Source organism: Leucoraja erinacea, chromosome 13, assembly GCF_028641065.1.
Source record: "Leucoraja erinacea ecotype New England chromosome 13, Leri_hhj_1, whole genome shotgun sequence".
In the NCBI taxonomy this organism is placed as follows: Eukaryota; Metazoa; Chordata; class Chondrichthyes; order Rajiformes; family Rajidae; genus Leucoraja; species Leucoraja erinaceus.
The window spans coordinates 9,110,882-9,128,066 of record NC_073389.1 but is presented as its reverse complement, the minus strand read 5'-3'; the positions used below and the strand labels follow the sequence as shown (position 1 = coordinate 9,128,066).

At 44.7% G+C, this 17,185-nt stretch overlaps 1 protein-coding gene across 6 annotated transcripts in view; it reads left to right on the top strand.

The window, feature by feature from the left end:
- frmpd4 (FERM and PDZ domain containing 4) overlaps positions 1–17,185 on the top strand; it is a 574,431-nt gene that overhangs the window by 218,612 nt on the left and 338,634 nt on the right. The window contains exon 1 of one of the 6 annotated variants that reach the window (XM_055644406.1): positions 9,816–10,379. The exons of the other annotated variants lie outside the window; for them this stretch is intronic. The gene's annotated coding sequence lies outside the window, so the exon portion shown is untranslated. Of the gene's footprint in view, positions 1–9,815; positions 10,380–17,185 lie in introns of those variants that run through there. 6 annotated transcript variants of the gene reach the window in all.

Genomic DNA, 17,185 nt, shown 5'->3' with positions numbered 1-17,185 from the left:
CGTTGGTTGGCATGGACTCAGTGGGCCGACGGGGCCTGTTTCCACGCTGTACCTCTAAAATCTAAAAACTAAAAAATCTAAAATTAAGCCCATCATACTTGATCTAAGACAAATAAATGTACCTTCTTCATAAGGGACAGAATGAATGCAGTCTAGATCTACATCTGTTGTCTCAATGAAGAACACATTTCGGATTGCCCTTGACTAATGAATCATATTTGTTTTGAAAACCGAGTTTGATTTCAGTGTGTTAATTTAGTTGATGCTTGAAGACCTTGATGCAGAAAATCGTTTGTAATTTCAACATTAAGAAACCCAAAATTTCCTCAAGGAAGCATGACCAAAAAAATCCACAAATCATTTCCTGTTTATGCTTCAGGCATTTTATAACTTCTGGAACTTTACACTTTGAATGAGTAAATAATTGCTTTCATTATTTTTAATTGGATGAAAGAAAGAAAGAAAATGTAATGGAAAAAAAACAACCCGTAATGTTTATTTGTTGGTGAAGTGTTTCCACACATTAAGATATTATTGCTCTTTACCCGATACATCCCTCTCTCACTCTCCCTGCAATTTAAAGCTAATTTGTTTCTCTTTCCCGATTCCAGTGAAGGGTCTTTGATCTAAGGCGTTAATACTGTTTCACCTTCAACAGGCGACCTGCTGAATTCTCACAGAATGTTCTGTCCTTATTTGAGATTCAAAGCAGATTTTTGATTTTCTTAGACAGTTAAGAAGGTTATCAAGAATTGCAATAAGATCTTGATCAGATGGACAAGTGGGTTGAGGAATGGCACATAGAGTTCATTTCAGAGTGGTGTTTTACTTACAATGCTAAAAAGCTTTAATGGTGTGATGGAGATCAGACTTCCCATTTGACAAGAATTGTTTGTTATCTACTGTACCGTGGGCTTATGTTGTGACATAGGAATCCAGTTGGCTTTGGTTTTCCTCCATGGTCAGATCAAACGCGGCACGGTGGCGCAGCGGTAGAGCTACTGACTAACAGCACCAGAGACCCTGACTATGGGTGCTGTCTGTACGGAGTTTGTATGTTCTCGCCGTAACCTGCGTAGGTTTTGTCCGAGATCTTCGATTTCCTCCCACACTCCAAAGACAGACTGGTTTGTAGGTTAATTGGCTTGGTATAAATGTAAAGCTGTCCCTAGTGTGCAAGTGCAAGTTCAAGTGAGTTTATTGTCATGTGTCCCTGATAGGACAATGAAATTCTTGCTTTGCTTCAGCCCACAGAACATAGTAGGCATTTACTACAAAACAGATCAGTGTATCCATATACCATAATATAAATATATACACACATGAATAAATAAACTGATAAAGTGCAAATAACAGATAATGAGTTATTAATAATCAGAGTTTTGTCCGAGCCAGGTTTAATAGCCTGATGGCTGTGGGGGAGTAGCTATTCCTGAACCTGGTTGTTGCAGTCTTCAGGCTCCTGTACCTTCTACCTGAAGGTAGCAGGGAGATGAGTGTATGGCCATGATGGTGCTGGTCTTTGATGATACTGATAGCCTTTTTGAGGCAGCGACTGCGATAAATCCCCTCGATGGAAGGAAGGTCAGAGCCGATGATGGACTGGGCAGTGTTTACTACATTTTGTAGTCTTTTCTACTCCAGGGCGCTCAAATTACCGAACCAAGCCACGATGCAACCGGTCAGCATGCCCTCTACTGTGCACCTGTAGAAGTTAGAGAGAGTCCTCCTTGACAAACCGACTCTCCATAATCTTCTCAGGCTGATGAGCTTTCTTGATAATTGCATTAATGTTCTCAGCCCAGGAAAGATCTTCAGAGATGTACACGCCCAGGAATTTGAAGCTCTTGACCCTTTCAACCATAAACGGGGCTGTGTGTAGGGTAGTGTTAATGTTGCGGGGATCGCTGGGCTGCGCGGACTTGGTGGGCCGAAGGGCCTGCTTCCGTGTTGCATCTGTAAACTAAACTAAACTTAACTAGCTTTGAGAAGACCATGGGAGTCCAAGAATAGTATGTGAGATATCTAAGCAGGTGCGGCAGCCTTCTGCAGTGCAGCTAAGGATGGACACACTGCACAATAATGTTCACTGCACGCTGAATTTTGTAATGTAGTGGGAAGAGCACATGAAACTACCACGTCAAGGGAATTGTCATTGAGGCAGGGATGAAAACATTGATAGCACTGATGAAGACAATACATCCAAAGGTGTAGCCAGCAGACACAGATGGCTGTGGCAAAAAAGGGCAGCTGAAGGAATTCAGTGGTTGAGGCAGCACCTGTAGAGAGAAATGGATGGGCGACATCTAGATGAAGGATCTAAATGAACGGTCTCGACCTAAAATGTTGACTGTCCACTCCCATTCACAGATGCTGCCTGGCCCACTAAGTTCCTCCAGCTCCTCTCCTATCTTTTACAATTGATTCCATCATTTACAGTCCCTTGTTTACCCCAAGTTCTCAATGGTTTTCACCTGAGCATTCCAAGCTCTTCTACATCAACAGACATGTTCATCATCTCTTCCTATTCCGAATGAAGACAGAAGAATGCTGGGAGTGTTGAGCGGTCAGGCAACATCCACAAAGAGAGGAACAGCTTTAATGTTTCATAGTGAAGCCCCTCTGTTCCCATTGTTCCATTGTGCATCCAACAGCAGTTGCCTGAATTTCAAAATTGCTATGCACCTGAACTAACTTTGGATGGGAGTTAATCTAACTCCCTTTTCTCCTCACACTACATGGCTTCTGAAGGATATTCATTTCTTTCTGTCCCCCCCCCCCCCCCAGCTTAATCAAAGACCAGTAGGTTTAAGATGAAGGGGAAAAGATTAAATAAGAATCTGATGGATAACTTTTTTACACAAAGGGTTAGTGGGTGTAAGGAACAAGCTGCCAGAGGAGGTAGTTGAGGGAGAGACTATCCCAACGTTTATGAAACTGTTAGACAGGTACATGGTGGGACAGGTTTGGAGGGATATGGACCAAATGCGGGCAAGCGGGATTAGCGTAGCTGGGACATGTTGGCTGGTGTGGGCGTTGGGCCGAAGGCCTGTTTCCACACCATATCACTCTGACTTTGACTCTATGAATATGCTCCCCAACCACTCCCTCTTTTTCCCTCCTCCAATTGGCAAAAGGTATAGAAGTGTGAAAACGCACACCTCCAGATGCAGGGACAGTTTCTTCCCATCTTTAATCAGGCAACTGAATCATTCTATCAACAACTAGAGAGCAGTCCTGAACTGCTATGGAGACCTTCAGACAAATAGTCTTTGCGCTGACTGGTTAGCGCTCAGCAACAGCTTTTCACTGTACCTCGGTACACATGATAATAAATTAAACTAAACTGAAGTGACATTCAGAAGCTAGACACACAAAGCTGAAGCAACTCAGCGGGTCAGTCAGCATCTCTGAAGGAAAGGAATAGGTGACGTTTCGGGTTGAGAACCTTCTTCACTAACATTCACTTGTTTAACGTTAGTTTCAACTTTGGAAAGTAACATGGGGGTGATCCAACATGGTGCCTCAAAACCCTCCATCAGAACAGTTCTGACACCCTGTGCTTGTAAGTAATCAAATCCTAGCCTCCAACTTGACATGTTAAATGTGCTTCTGTCGAGCACTAAAACAATCTGAGAAACTCCTGCATTTTCACTTTCCATCGCACATTACCAGCAACTTCAATATTTGATTTTTCATTTTTCCAATGACTGGTTTGGGAAATCTGATAGCACCAGATTACAGCTGCTGTGTACTGACGTCAACTACCCCGCAGGTTCAGAAAATCTGTTCTGAGTTCCATTCCATTTCTTCAGTTCAGTAAGTAGATCAAATTGTTCAACACTCATAGCATCTATGATTCGACCCAGAGGCCCCATAGTTCGCTGTGATTTGCCGACAGTTCGGCCTGGTCCATGAATGTGGTTAACCCATCTTAAACCCCCTTTTCACGGTACGACTTGACGCAAGAGGTAACCAGAGTTTGACATCGTGGGAACCTCGTGCGGTAACAATACGGCATTCGTGGACCACCGTGGCGCTAACGGCAGGTAATCGTGTACCTTGGGTACTCGGGAGAAAATTCAAACATGTTTGAATTTGTCCAAGAGTGTCTTGTGCACTTGTGGTTGAGCATTGCAACATTTTATGAACGAAGTGTCCCGTGCGATATCGGTAGTAACTCTTGCGGTCACCGTGGGAACTCCTGCCAACGGTGAACCCGGAATTTGGATAGAGTGAATCCAGCCAGTTTGCTATTTACATACAAATCTAATAAAACTAGCTAAGCATTTCATTAATGTCAGTGTGTCTCTTTTTGTCTGAAAGATGGGGGTGTCTTCATTTACTGGCGGTGGGTGTCTGTCACTGAAACAGGCAGGTAAGATTTCGCATCCACCTTGTGTGTGCGTCTCTCTCTCTCTCTCTCTCTCTCTCTCTCTCCCTCCCTCTCACACAGGCGTGAATGGATGAACTCCGCGGGCCAGACAGCATTTACGGAGAGAGAGGGAGAGAGAGAGAGAGAGGCAGTCCTGGTCAGTCCTTTGAAGATAGACACCAGTTGCTTGGAGCAACTCAGCGGGACGGGCAGCATCTCTGGAGAGAAGGAACGTAAATGCTGCCTGGCCCGCGGAGTTCCTCCATTCATGCCTGTGTGAGAGTGAGGGAGGGAGAGTGTGAAGAAGGCTCTCGACCCGAAACGCCACCCGTTCCTTCTCTCCAGAGATGCTGCCTGTCCCGCTGAGTTGCTCCAAGCAACTGGTGTCTATCTTCAAAGGACTGACCAGGACTGTCTCTCTCTCTCTCTCTCCCTCCCTCCCTCTCACACAGGCGTGAATGGATGAACTCTGCGGGCCAGGCAGCATTTACGGAGAGAAATGGACAGCGACCCATTCTTCAGGCTGCCTCATGTCTCTCTCCCCCCCCCCCCCCCCCCCCCCCCCTCACCCCAACTCCCACCCACACACGTGAATGCTGGAGAAACTCAGCGGGTGCAGCAGCAACTATGGAACGAAGGAAATAGACAACGTTTCGGCACCGCTGCACCAGCTGAGTTTCTCCAGCATTCGCGTGTGTGGGTGGGAGTTGGGGTGAGGGGGGGGGAAGAGACATAAGGCTGCCTGAAGAATGGGTCGCTGTCCATTTCTCTCCGTAGATGCTGCCTGGCCCGCGGAGTTCCTCCATTCATGCCTGTGTGAGAGAGAGAGAGGGAGGGAGGGGCATAGAGAGAGAGAGAGAGAGAGAGAGAGAAAGAGGCAGTACTGGTCAGTCCTGGTCAGTCCTTTGAAGATAGACACCAGTTGTTTGGAGCAACTCAGCGGGACAGGCAGCATCTCTGGAGAGAAGGAACGGGTGGCGTTTCGGGCTGAAAGTTTCTTCAGACTGAAAGTTTCACCTCTCAGTAGATCATAAAATAACACAATAATCACGGTCAATGTGAGATACAGTCTTTATTCATATTTGACAAAATAAAAAGACGACTTCTTGCACATATTGAGAGAAGGTGCATCACACCAAACAACATTTGTCTAAAAAAACAGATTATTCTTCAGCTCATTAAAGAGCTCGGGTGAAAAAAACGAATAGAGTGTGTGACAACAAAGTAACATCATTTGTGCCACGTGATTAACTACACTACAGTCCACGATGTTCATTCGGGAAAGATCGGGAGACGGACAAGTCACTCGCACAAATGACAGAATTGCCGAGTACCGTGGGAACTCTTTACTCTACCCCCGTTATATCGTGTGATATCGTGCTAGACCACGACCACTCCACTCTGGCTACATCTTGCGTCAAGTCGCCCCGTGAAAACGAGCCACTCTGCCGAAGATTGACACAAAAAGCTGGAGTAACTCAGTGGGACAGGTAGCCTCTCTGGAGAGAAGGAATGGGTGACGTTTCGGGTCCTGCATCTGTTGTCTATTGTCTATTGAGACCCTTCTTCAGACTGAGAGTCGGGATAAGGGAAACGAGAGATATAGGTATAGATGTAGAGAGAGAGATCTAGATGCTAGATCTCTTGTTCCCCTCTCCCCTGACTCCCAGTCTGAAGAAGGGTCTCGATCCGAAAGGTCACCTATTCCTTTTCTCCAGAGATGCTGCCTGTCCCGCTGAGTTACTCCAGCTTTTTGTGCCTATCTTCGGTTTAATCCAGCATCTACAGTTCCATCCCAATTGACAGCCCTGCTTGCCGGTATGTTCCCAGCTCTGCTCTGCATGGAGAAGATGGTGGCAGACAGGCCCTCTCGTAGATGAACTGAGGCCCAGGCCAATTTCAATTTTGTAGGCCCCCAAACCAAGATCACTTCCCCCCCCCCCTCATAGGGCCTGGTGGCAGAACAGGAGTGGGTTGTGATTCCTCAGCGCTGACTCCAGGGAATCAATCCTCTGATTCTGCACTAGATTCATGAGCCTGTCCATTTGAATGGAGGCTGTGGGAGTGCAGGAGTAGAACAGAAGGTGAAGAGTCAAGATAAGTGAGTTAACTATGATATTTACTGGGGCAAGAGCAATTCCTAGTTGCTGCTGCAGGCTTGTTATCGTAGGGGAATGTAAATTGCATTTTACTCATTATTCATGTGCAGCTTAATGTTTATAATTGTTTAAGTGTTTTAGATTTTTTTTTCTATTTTAATCATTTACAGTAATTTATATGATAGGAAACATTGAAAGGTATTGAAGTGCAGTGAGTCTGAGGGCAAGGCTTCTGGAGGAGTTTTGTGAAGAGGCCTTGAGGCCCTGTCCTACTTTCCTGAGTTATTCATAAACTTTCCCGAGTTTTCCCCTTGATTCAAACTCAGGGAATTACAGTAATAGCCGTTCGTGGGTACTCGGGGCTATTTTTTTAACTAATGGACATTTTTCAACATGTTGAAAAAACGTCCCGACTTACCTGATGCCCCGAGTTCCTACGGCTGGCGTTACGAACCGCTACGAAACATCTATGGTCTCCTACGGACTCGCTCCCGACATTCCCCGAGTTCGAATCAAGGGGAAAACGCGGGAGAGACTCGGGAAAGTGGGACAGGGCCTTAGTGCCTCCTGTCCCTGTGACTCGGTGACATGACTGGAGTCCCAGCCACTTCTTCGGACTGTCTAGGCTGTAGGATCCTCTGTTCCTGCAAGGATATCCAAATGAGAACATGTGGGATCCAAATGGGAACAGTTCATTTCCAGCTGTTATAAGGCAACTGATTTATCCTACCACATCCAGAGAGCAGTGCTGAACTACTATCTACCTCATTGGTGATCCTTGGACTATCCTTGATTGGACTTTACTGGCTTTGCCTTGCACTAAACATTATTCCCTTATCATGTATCTACACACTGTAAATGGCTCGGTTTTAATCATATGTTGTCTTTCCGCTGACTGGATAGCACTAGCCACTGGATAGCACAACAAACTAAACTGTACTGTATGTTGGAGGGATTGGGGAATGTGAATAACAAGTTCACCACTCGGAAAAATCCAGGCCGTTGCTTCCACACAAATCCAAAGCCTGACTGTCGTCGAATCACAGGGACATAAAGCACGGAAATAGGCCCTTCGGCCCACCAAGTCCAGGTTGACTGTCAAGGGCCTGTCCCACGAGCATGTGACTCCATGCGACAAGTGCGATCTAAAGCCCGCAGCCGCCTTGATGCCGTACCCACGGAGGTCGAGTGAATGACGTAAAGTTCGAGCGAAGTCCGACGGGGCGTACGGCGTCGAAGCGGTGCGTATGATGTCGAGGCGGCTGCGGGCCGGCGGGCCGGTGCCACGTGGAATTTTTGAACCTGGTCAGTTTTTCGGAGCCCCGCGCGATGTCGGGACCAGCTCCGCACAACTCCATACGGCTCTGGCGATCGAAGTGGGACCGGGCCCGCGAGGCCGTACGGCTCAAGCGACCACGTTAGGTCGCGCTTGCTGCATGCAGACGCATGCTCGTGGGACAGGCCCTTCAGCCATCTATTTACACCAATCCAACATGTGTCCCATGTTTTATTCTTCCAACATTCTCATCAACTCCCCCTCCCCCCCACCCGCCCGCCCCCAGAGGTGGAGAGAGAGAGAGGGATGAGAGTGAGGTGGGAGGGAGAGAGAGGGGAGAGAAAGAGAGGAGAGGAGAGAGAGAGAGAGGGGGGGGAGAGAGGGAGAGAGAGAGAGAGGGGAGGAAGAGAGAGAGGGGAGAGAGAGTAGAGAGGGAGGGAGAGATAGAGAGGAGGGAGAAAGAGAGAGTGGGGGGGGGAGAGAGAGAGAGAGGGAAGTGGAGAGAGTGAGAGGGGTGAGACAGGGGAGAGAGGGAGGGGAGAGAGAGGGGGGGGGGAGAGAGAGGGGAGAGAGAGAGAGAGAGAGAGAGAGAGAGAGAGAGAGAGAGAGAGAGAGAGAGAGAGAGAGAGAGAGGGGGGGAGAGGGAGAGAGAGAGAAGGGGGAGAGGGAGAGGAGGATAGAGAGGCAGGGCTGCCAACTCCCTAGCATTGAGCGTGAGAATCACGCATTTCACCAAATTCTCACGCTGATCACAAATTTCTCTCGCTCTGTTGTGAGAGATTCTGTAATCAACGAAAATTTCAAAACTCGTATCAAGCGGGTGTTGGAAGCGGAAGCAGCGGCGGGGACAGATGCGGACGGGGAGCGGGGCTGGAGAGTGTTTTCCGGGCTGGCGAGTCGCTCACTGCAGCTCCGGCCATGGAGCAGCCTCAGTTCAAGATTCCTGGGCCGTTGGAGGCGTCGAAGCGTTGCGCCGCTGCCGTGAGAGTCTCTGTGCCGAATTCGCCCTGGTGACTGGCATGGATCAGGCTGCGGCTCGGTGCATCCTGGAGGACAACCAGTGGCTGCTGGAAGTACCAAGCGCTGGGTAGATACGGTGGAAGATAGTGGACTTCAAATGGGGGTGGTTGGTGAAAGCATCCTGCTTGCCTGCTAGATTTTCACTTACTGTAACTGCAGGAAAAATGTTCCCGATGTTGGGGGAGTTCAGAACCATGGGTCACAGTTTAAGAATAAAGGGGGGGCCAGTTAGGACTGAGATGAGAACAAACTTTCTTCACGCAGAGAGTTGTGAATCTGTGGAATTCTCTGCCACAGAAGGCAGTGCAGGCCAATTCACTGGATGTTTTCAAGAGAGAGTTACATTTATTTATTGGGGCTAACAACATCAAGGGATATGAGGAAAAAACAGGAAAGAGGTACTGGTTTTAGATGAATAGCCATGATCATATTGAATGGCAGTGCTGGCTCGAAGGGCCGATGGCCAATTCCTGCACCTATTTTCTACGTTTCTATGCTTGAGTATATGGCAATAAAACACGATCACTTGATTTTGAATCATTCATGCATGGTGAAGATATAATGTAGTCATAGAGTCATACAGTGTGAAAACAGACCCACTTTGATGCAACGTGCCCACACCCACCAACTACGCCACCTGCTTTTGGTCCATACCTCCAAACCTGTCCTATCCATGTATCAGTCTAACTTTTTCTTAAATGTTGGGATGGTCCCTGCCTCAACTAACTCCTCTGGCAGCTTGTTCCATACACCCATCACCCTTTGTGTGGATAAAGTTACCCCTTAAAAAGTTACCTCTTAAAAATACTTCATACAAAAAACATTGAAATCATACTTCTACAGTTCACTAAAACATGATTTTAATACATCAAATTTCAAAAGGTTCCTACCCTTCTTCCACACCCTTTCCCCACTTGGTTGCTCCACTCCCTCACCAGGTACCCCCAAGGCCAGTGATCAGTGATCGCACAGCCTCCCCTCTTTCAAAAACGCTCCAATACAATTTAAAGCATATATATTGCATTCAAGTGTAAGTTAAAAGACTCGCTGCAGTATACACCATATTGCACAATTTCAAGCTGAAAAATGCAAATGTTCCGTAGCAATGGGTGGGGGACACTTGTGAACCTGTGTGACAGGAGATGTGAGGCAGCGGTTCTACCGCTTGCACCAATGTGCCACCCCAACTCCCTTGTCTGTATAATGTCAAGTTTAATGGTTTGGGAACCAACTTCATTTCCTTCAGCGTTTAGTCGCTGTCTGCCTTCAGTTTCTCTCAGTCATTAATTTCTTGCAGTGGAACTGGGCCCTGGTCATCAATTATTCACTGGCTGATGCGACACTGAAGTAATTAATTATTCAGGCATGTATCTGGATTCCAATTCTTTCCTTGCTGTGGACAAGATAATTCCCCTGTGAAATCCATTATTCTGTCTCTGCTTATGCTGATCATTAAACAACTACCTGCTGGAAGATAAAGATCGGGTCAAAAGGTTAAAGGACCTTAGCCGAATATGAACCCAACACGTGATAGTGCGCAAAAAATAAGAAGGTTCTTAGACTTGGGGACTGCTGAAATCTGACTCCTTGCTCAGGAGAGAATAAGAATGTAAGTACAGCAGTTGTTGTGGTGTTTCTTATAAAATACTTCAGACGTTTTTCAAGAATTCCAGCAGGGTCCTGATCTAGCTGGGCAAGTGGGCTAAGAATTGGCTAATGAGGTTTCATTCAGATACATGTGAAGTGTTGCATTTGAGAAGTCAAACCAGGGTACGACCTTCAGAGTGAACTGTCTGGTCCTGGGGAGTGTAGAGCAGAGGGATCTTGGAGTACAAGTATATAGTTTACTGAAAGTGGCACCACACGTGGGTAGGTTGGTGAAAAAGGTTTGGCACGTTGGATTTCATCAGTCAGAAATTGAATATAGACGTTGTGAAGTTAGGGCACGTTTGTAAAAGGCATTGTTACGTGGAGTATTCTTTTCAGTTATGGTCATCTTCCTATAAAGAAAGATGCCATTAAACTGGAAAGAGTGCAGAGAAGATGGTGAATGAAAGAAGGGAATGGTGTTGGAGGATTGACGTACTGCGCATGTTGTTCCATTGTTTAAAAAGTGTTCTAAGAGTAAGCCTAGAAATTATAGACCTGTTTGATGTCAGTGGTGGGCAAATTAATGGAAAGAATACTTAGAGATAATATATATATATAATCATCTGGATAAACAGGGTCTGATTAGGATCAGTCAACATGGATTTGTGCCGGGAAGGTCATGTTTGATTAATCTGCTTGAATTTTTTGAAGAGGTTACTAGAGAAATTTATGAGGGTAAAGCGGTGGATGTTGTCTTTCTGGACCTCAGTAAGGCCTTTGACAAGTAAGTATGCAGATTATACTAAGACAGGTGGTGTTGTGGTTTATGAAGTCGATTTTCAAAGTCTACAGAGAGATTTAGGCCATTTGGAAGAGTGGGCTGAAAGATGGTAGATGGAGGTTAATGCTGATAAGTGTGAGTTGCTACATCTTGGCAGGACAAATCAAATTGTTCTAATTTGTTATATCTAATTGTTATATGGTTATATAAGATTTATGGGGATTTTTTCAGAATTCGAGGACCTGAGCAACAGCGAGAAGTTAGGCAGCCTATGACTTTATTCCTTGGAGTGCAGGGACATGAGGGGTGATCTGAAAGAGGTGTATAAAATCATGGGAAGAATTAGAGTGAATGCACAGTCTTTTTCCCAGGGTAGAGGAATACAAAACTAGAGGACAGAGCTTTAAGAAGGGAGGGGAAAGATTTAATAGCAACCTGAGGGGCAACATTTTCACACAGAGGGTGGTAGATATATGGAACATGCTGCCAGAGGAAGTAATTGACGCAGGTACAATAACAACATTTAAAAAACATTTTGGACAGGTACGTGTATAGGAAAGGATTGGAGAGATATTGGCTAAACATGGGGCAATAGGATAAGATTATTGGCATCTTGGTCGGCATGGGCTAGTTGGGCCAACGGGTCCATTTCCATGTGACTCCATGATTGACGGGACTGATCACAGAAGCAAGAGTTAAATTGAAACAGTTGGGAGTTTATGACGTCCTTTACAACCTCCAGTACATTTGAGAGGAGCTACTAATCATAGATTGTAATTATGATAGCAAAGTGAAAAGCTTTCACTCTTCTGCAGTTTTATGATCGTTCAGTCAGTCTCAGGAAAAGGCAACTATGGTGTCAGCCTTCAAATTAATTGCTAAACCTACACTTGGCACATGAATTGTCTTTCACCTGCTTTTCACAATGCATGAGGGCCGATGTCATGTTAGCAGCTATCTAGTCTTTGGTTTCCTGTTTTCTTTCAAAAATAGATACAATTTAATACAATTGTTTTATGGCCATAAGTCCATCATGAGCAATCTATGTTATTGCATTATGATCATTTTAATTTATATTTTGAATTAAAATTATGCATTTGAATCTCCCAATGGTGCGATGATTTTAAGTGTATCAAAAATAGGCTTCAAGTTGCCTTGGTGGCACTTTTGGAAAAAGCTAGTCTGAATTTGCCGGTGAATATGAAGCACAAATATTGCAACTCAATGGTTACTGGTAGGAAATAACCAGTTAACTATTGAGCTACCGAGGTGGCTAGTCAAGGAGTTATAGAGAGTAAGATGTCGGCTCCTTTTGTCTCGGTAGATATCTGATTGTCTAATAATTTATGGTCATACAAGATACTGCATCCCTCTTTGACATCCATCCCTGTTTGATTTATTTCGTACTAATGAAATTCTCAAAGCGGTGAGCATGTATTTTGGCCAGGATCTGAAGTTGCTCAAAGTTGACATAATAGCAATTTCTGTCAGAAAGAACTGCAGGTGCTGGTTTAAACCGAAGGTAGACACAAAATGTTGGAGTAACTCAGCGAGACAGATATCGCTCCAGATATCACTGGAGAGGAATGGTCGAAGTTTCGGATCTGAAGAAGGGTCTCGACCCGAAACGTCACCCATTCCTTCTCTCCAGAGATGCTGCTTGTCCCGCTGAGTTACTCCAGCAATTTGCGTCTATCTTTAGTAGCAATTTATTTTCTTTTACAGTAATCAAAACTAAAAGTAGATAGAAGTGGATGTAAGGGCAGCACAGTGGCGTAGCAGTAGAGCAACTGCCTTGCACCATCAGAGACCTGGGTTCGATCCTGACTATGGGTGCATTGTTTATGGAGTTTGTACATTCTCCCTGTGCCTTGTGTGGGATGTCTCTGCGATCTTCAGTTTCCTCCCACACTCCAAAGACATACAGGCTTATTGGTTAATTGGCTGGGTACTAAAAAAATGTAAAATTGTCCCGAGTGTGTTAATGTTCGGGGATCGCTGGTCGGTACGGACTCGGTGGGCCGTAGGGCCTGTTTTCTGCGCTGTATCACTAAACTAAACTAAGAATATTTTGTTCCCATGTCAGTGCAGAGATAGGTTGAAGACCCAACACTGAGCCATCAACTAGAAAAAGGTTTATAGCATTTCTTAATGAGATCACATCCTTTTGTGGGAAGAATTCCATATTCATTAATTTATCATCTCGCTGGCATGTGCAGCAAAGTAAAGAGCTCAATATAAGGATTTGTTACAAAACCTGCTGCCAGGTTGTTGGTCCACAAAATATTTGACTTATTTAACCAATTGTTCCCTTTTTTGGGTCTTTTTGGGGACAATGTGACATTTTAACATTTTGGTGCACTCTAAGTTTCCCAAAAATAGGAGTTGACACGTGCCACACATTTGAATTTAATTTTTAGTATTTAGTATTTAGTTTTAGTATTAGTTTTAGAAATACAGTGTGGAAACAGGGTCTTTGGCCACACCAAACAGCGAGCCCCGCACATTAACACTATCCTAGGGAATAGTAATCACTAGGGAAAATTTAAAAGTATACCAAGCCAATTAACCTACAAACCTGGAGTGTGGGAGGAAACCAGAGATCCCGGAGAACACACACGCAGGTCGTAGGGATATTGCTGTATCTTTAAATTAAACCGCAATATATGTTGAAAAGATGCTGGAGGATGGAGACAGCTTATCTGGAGCAATTATAATACTGACAGTAACCTGCCCAAGTATCTGCTCTTCAACCTCTGACCCAACGGAACTACCACCGGATGCCGTATGGAGAAGGGGAGTTGAAGGAAAGAAAAAGGGGCGAGTCAGAGATGAGGTAGAAAGTTAGAACTTGTTTCCCATGTTGGAAAGGTCAGAGAGAGCACGTTTAAAGACAATGTATAGGCCAAGTTCTTTAAGACGATGTGTAGGCCAAGTTCTTTTAACAGAAAGATGTGGGCGCCTGGAATGTGCTGCCATGGGTGGTGGTGGAAAGAGATACGATAGAACAGTCAAGAGGCATTTAAGAGTGTTTTAGATAGGCACATGGATATGCAGGGAATGAAGGGATATAGGTCACATGCAGGCAAAGGAGATTAGTTTGAAATAGGCATTGTGGACCAAAGGGCATGTTCCTGTGCTGTATCATTCTATGTTTGAAGCATTCACGTTTAGTTCTCGGGTATTATTTTGCTTCGTGGATTTCTGTTTTGTGTGCTAAACGACTGATGTTAATCAACTTGATAGTCCAAAACACAATCATTATTCTTCCCTGTGTGTCATTGTCCAGCAACCACAGATTACATGGTAGCTCATATGTCTCTTTGAGTCGTTAGGTTCTTGGTTCAAGTCCCACCTCAGAGACTTGAGCACAAATATCTGAAGTGATATTTATGTAACCTGGAAGGTTGAAGAATATTGATGTGGTGGTGTGAAGAGGTAACCGAGAAGTTACATGAGGGCAAGGCCATAAATGTAGTCTTCAGCAAGGCTCCATTTAACTCCAGTATTATTGTATAGGACTTTAGCAAGGCTTTTGAATAAGGTTTCACACGGTAGGTTGCTCTGGAAGACAAGATTGCTTGAGGTCCAGGGAGAGCTAGTTGGAAGAGTCTCGACCCGAAACGTCACCCATTTCTTCTCTCCAGAGATGAGATGCTGCCTGTCCCGCTGAGTTACTCCAGCATTTCGTGTCTGTCTACAAAAATGGGTTTATAGTTGTGAACCAAGAGTGGTGATGGAGTGTTGCTTTTCGTGTCTACTCTTGCTATTCAATCATGGCTGATCTATTTTAACCTCTCAACCCAATTCTCCTGCCTTCTTCCCAAAATCTGTGATGCTCTTACTTAACAAGATCCTTTAATTCTCCAATCTAAAAATATCCAATGTCTTGGCCTCCACAGTCGTCTGTGACAATGAGTTCCACAGATTCCCCACCCACTGGCTGAAGAAATTCCTTTGAAATTAACTGGGTCTACATTTAGAAAGACCAAGCCTTCAAGTTCCACTTTATGTGAATATATTCTTTTATTTATTAATTCACAGCAATGCAAAGGACATCCTTCGAACAAGTTCCATGAGGAAATCTTCACACACAAGTCCTCTGCATGTGAACATTTCTGGAATCTCTCTTTGGTTCATGAGCCTATAGTGGTTTAAGTGAGAAAAGCATGCCTCCTGTTCTAAGTTCACTAGAGACACTTCACGCCCATGCTTCCTATACCATCAATAATTGTCCATGTTTTAAGAGAGGTGTGGATGGCATGGTGATGCAGCGGTATAGTTCCCACCTTACAGAGCTTGCAGCGTCGGAGACCTGGGTTCGATCCCGACTACAAGAGCTGTCTGTGCGGAGTTTGTACTTTCTTCCCATGACCACCTGGGTTTTTTACGGGATCTTCTGTTTCCTTCGACACTCCAAAGTTGTACAGGCATGTAGGTAAATTGGCTTGGTAAATGTAAAAATGGTCCCTATTGTGTGTAGGATAGTGTTAATATGCGGAGATCGCTGGGTGGCGCGGATTCAGGGAACTGATAGGCCTGTTTCTGCGTTGTATCTCTAAACTAAACTAAAATAAAAGATGTTGTTACTGTAGTAAACCACCCTATAATGCCATGGGCTTAGTGCTTCAAGATGACGGCATGTTAAAGTGAACAGATACATTTTCCAACCCTCTGGCTTTACAGTATGGCAGGACAGGAAACTGTGGCATGCCAAAATATATGTGGCTTGGAGTTGTTGTCAAGATTTGCTGCGTAGCTTAAACAGATATTTGTTGACATGTTTGACTGACTGGCAGTCAGAAAACACCAAAGTTATTCAGCCCAAGATCTCCTCAGGACCATTCAAGTGAAACTTAGTCCATATTAAGTGCATCGTTTCTGTGGAAGTCAAATTGAAAACAGGAATGGAATGCTGAGGCTTCATAAGGCACTGGTCAGAGCGCATTTGGAGTATTGTCAGCCATTTTGGGCCCGATATCTAAGGAAGGATGTGCTGGTGTTTGAGAGGGTCCAGAGGAGATTTATGAGGATGATCCCAGAAATGAGTGGGTTAATTAATGTATGATGAGCGTTTGACGGCACTGGGCCTGTACTTGCTGGTGTTTAGAAGGATATACCTCATTGAAATGTATCGAATAGTGAAAGACCTGGATAGAGTGGATGTGGAGAGGATATTTCCACTAGTGGGAGAGTCTAGGACCAGAGGCCACAGCTTCAGAATAAAAGGACGTACCTTTAGAAAGGAGATGAGGAGGAATTTCTTTAGTTGGAGGGTGGTGAATCTATGGAATTCATTGCCACAGAAGGCTGTGGAGTCAATGGATATTTTTAAGGTGAAGATTGTCAGATTCCTAATTAGTACGGATGCCAAGGGTTGTGGGGAGAAGGCAGGAGAATGGGATTGAATGGTAAAGATAGATCAGCCATGATTGAATGGTGGAGCAGACGATGGGGCGAACAGCCTAATTTTGTATGTATAACATATGAACTTATGAGCTTATGAAAGATAAGCGTGTGTTCTAACCCTCCATACACAGGTATAAATAATAAAGTGATTTAAAAAAAGTAAAACTAGTTTAAAAAAAAACTATCTACTCCTTTTCATGCAGATCCTGAGATTCCACAACAGCTGAGTAACAGCTCAATATCAGTAAAAACACACAAAACATTCAGCTGTGCTAACTGATGCTGTTCTTCTAATTTCAATATTCCTGAAGCAAACACAATAAAAACTCTGAACAGGGAAGAAATAAAGCTTCTTGTGTAAATTCTGTATGTTCACGCTTTGATTTATCCTCAAAAACATGAGGAGGAGCAGCAGAGTGGTGTAGCTGGTATAGCAGCTACCTCATAGTGCCAGAGACCCGGGCTCGATCCTGATTCTGGGTGCTCTCTGTATGGAATTTGCACTTTCTCCCTGTCATCATGTTGGTTCTCTCAATAATTGATTGCAAAAGGAATCCACACACAAACTAATTAGCATAGTAGAGAGGACAATGGAATCCGTGGCCACAGTTTATGGGTTGCCCAGATAAAATGCC